Source organism: Tamandua tetradactyla, chromosome 1, assembly GCF_023851605.1.
Source record: "Tamandua tetradactyla isolate mTamTet1 chromosome 1, mTamTet1.pri, whole genome shotgun sequence".
NCBI classification, from domain to species: Eukaryota; Metazoa; Chordata; class Mammalia; order Pilosa; family Myrmecophagidae; genus Tamandua; species Tamandua tetradactyla.
Window position 1 is genome coordinate 149,703,195 of NC_135327.1, and position 3,020 is coordinate 149,706,214.

General features: G+C 36.4%; 1 non-coding gene across 1 annotated transcript; it reads left to right on the forward strand.

The window, feature by feature from the left end:
- The first annotated feature begins 2,141 nt into the window (after nt 1-2,141).
- Nucleotides 2,142-2,259, forward strand: LOC143652431 (U5 spliceosomal RNA). Its single transcript, XR_013160652.1, has one exon. It is a non-coding gene; the product is annotated as a U5 spliceosomal RNA (small nuclear RNA).
- Nucleotides 2,260-3,020: the final 761 nt, after the last annotated feature.

Consider the following 3,020-nt stretch of genomic DNA (forward strand, 5'->3'; position numbering starts at 1 on the left):
ACAATATGGATAAATCTCAAAAACATTATGTTGAGCAAAGAAAGCCAGACACAAAACTGTATACCATACTGTTCTAGTTTTCTAAACTGCTCAAAACAGAGAGCATGAAATGTGTTGGCTTTAACTGCAAGAATTTATTAGCTTACAAGCTTACAGTTTTGAAGCTGTAATAATGTCCAAATCTAGGTGTTTTGGTTTGCTAAATCCAATAAAATGCAATATACCAGAAATGGGCTGGATTTTACAATGAGTGTTTATTTCATCTACAATTTACGGTTCTAAGGCCATGAAAATGTATAAAGTAAGGCTTCAACAGTATGACATCTTCTCTGAAGAAAGGCTGCTGGTGATTTGGAGCTCCTCTGTCAGATATCAAGGCACATGGCAATGTTTGCTGGTTCTTCTCTCCCAGGTTTCATTGCTTTCAGCTTCTGGCTTCAGTGGCTTCCTCTTTCAGCAGCTTTGGGTGTTTCTCTCTGTTTCCTGTCCTTCATCCTCTTGTATAGGACTCCAAGATTATTAAGGTGGGTCACATCTCTATTGAAATAACCTAATCAAAAGGTCCCACCTACAATAGGTCTATACCCACAGGAATAGATTAAAAGAACATGATCTTTTCTGGGGAAACTATCACACCAGGCATCATCAAGACAATGCTTTCTTCCTGAAGACTGCCTGCCAGTGATCCAGGACTCCTCAGTCACATGGCCAGGCACATGGTGGTGTCTTCTTGTCTCTCCTTTTGCTTCCAGGTTCTGCTCCTTTCAGTTTCTTACTTCTGAGGCTTTCTTTCTCTTTGTCTGAATTTCATTCTCTTATAAAGGAATCCAATAGGAGGATTAAGACCCCTGCTGAATGAGGTAGGCCACATCCTAAGTAGCCTCACCAAAAGATCCTACTTACAATGGGTCCACACCCATAGGAATGGGTTAACATTAAGGACATGCCTTTTTTCTAGGTACATACAGCTTCAGGCTACCCCACATATGATTTTGCTTATATGAAGTTTAAGAATAGATAAAACTCATCTCCTCCGTATGTGAGACATGACTCCCAGGGGTATTAACATCCCTGGCAATCCTAGAATGAAATCCTAGAATGAGCTGGGACTCAGCATCAAGGGATTGAGGAAACCTTCTCAACCAAAAGGGGGAAGAGAGAAATGAGACAAAATAAAGTGTCAGCGGCTGAGAGATTTCAAACAGAGTCGGAGGTTATCCTAGAGGTTATTCTTACGCATTATATAGATATCCCCTTTTTAGTTTAAGGTGTATTACAGAGGCTAGAGGGAAGTGCCTGAAACTGTAGAGCTATGTTCCAGTAGCCATGTTTCTTGAAGATGATTGTATAATGATTTAGCTTTCACAGCGTGACTGTGATTGTGAAAACCTTGTGTCCGATGCTTCTTTTATCTACGGTATGGACAGGTGAGTAAAAAAATATGGATAAAAAATAAACAAATAACAGGAGGAACAAATGTTAAAATAAATTGAGTAGATTGAAATACTAGTGATCAATGAAAGGAAGTAGTAAGGGTTATAGGAAAAAAATAGGGGGAAAAAAGGAACCAAATATATTGGGTAGATAGAAATATTAGTGGTCAATGAGAGGGAGGGGTAAGGGTATGATGTGTATGAGTTTTTTCTTTTTATTTTTATTTCTTTTTCTGAAGTGATGCAAATGTTCTAAGAAATGATCATGGTAATGAATATACAACTATGTGATGATATTGTGAGCCACTGATTGTACACCAAGTATGGAATATTCATATGTTAAGAATGCTTTTGTTTGTATGTTATTTTGTCAATAAAAATATTTTTTTTAAAAATGATCATGGTGATGAATATAATCTATATGATGATATTGTGATCCATTGATTGTACACCATGTATGGAATGTTGGTATGTTCAGAATGTTTGTGTTTTGTATGTTGTTTTATCAATAAAAATATATTTTTTTAACTCATCTATTATGATAGAAATCAGAACAGTGGTTACCTCTTGGGAATAGGGGATTTATTGGAAAGTGAGTACTTGCAGTGTTGATAGAAATATTTTATATCTTGATAGAGGTATGGGTTACATGGGTTTAGGCATTTATCAAAACTCGTTGAAGTATTCACTTAAGAGTCATTTCACTGTATACTCTAGTTTCTCTTCAAATCGTATAAATCTTTCGCCTTTTACTAAAGATTTCCGTGGAGAGAAACGGTTATGAGTCACTACTCAATTTTTTGAAGGTCTTGGTTTTTACCAAGGCCCCATGTATGGGTTAAAAAATAACAGCGATTGTATTTAAGATCCCTTGTGATCTTTTTCTGGGTGGGCAATGATGGCGCAGTGGCAGAGTTCTTGTCTGCCATGCCAGAGACCTGGGTTTGATACCTGGTGCCTGCCCATCCAAAAAAAAAAAGGTTGTTTTCTTTGTTCTTGGAAAACACATAATAGAATAGAGGAAACAGTAAACTGTTCTTCGTATTTCATTCAGAAGACAATTGTTTTGTTTTGTTTTTTCATCTAGGAGTCTGTCATTTGAATACACTAAACTCATAAATTCCATTTACATGTTCTGGATCGAGCACTTTATTCTCACTTCTTTAGAACAGATTATATTTACCAACCTAAAGTAAATTTCTCTTCTTTGCCCTTGAAAGCTCCTATTTAACTGTTTATTTCTAAGTTCACCAGGGTCTATTAGAGATAGATTGAAAAAGCAGAAAAAGAATAAAGGAATAAAGCACTGAATATAACAAAGAAAATAAAACACACTGACAGTCTATTATTTTTTCCTTGGAACAAATACTGCTTGCTATAATATCAGACATCAAACATTCTACTGGCCATCAAACATGCAGTCTTGAACCCTTAGAAATAAGAAATACCAAACATGAGATTGACTAATTCCAGTGGTAGCAACTCAGGATATAAATATCTCTCAATAGAACCTGAAACGGGGCTGGTTCCTCATGTTTCCCCTCCAGATAAATGAAGATTTAGCTGCAGTGCAATAATGGTCAGAGT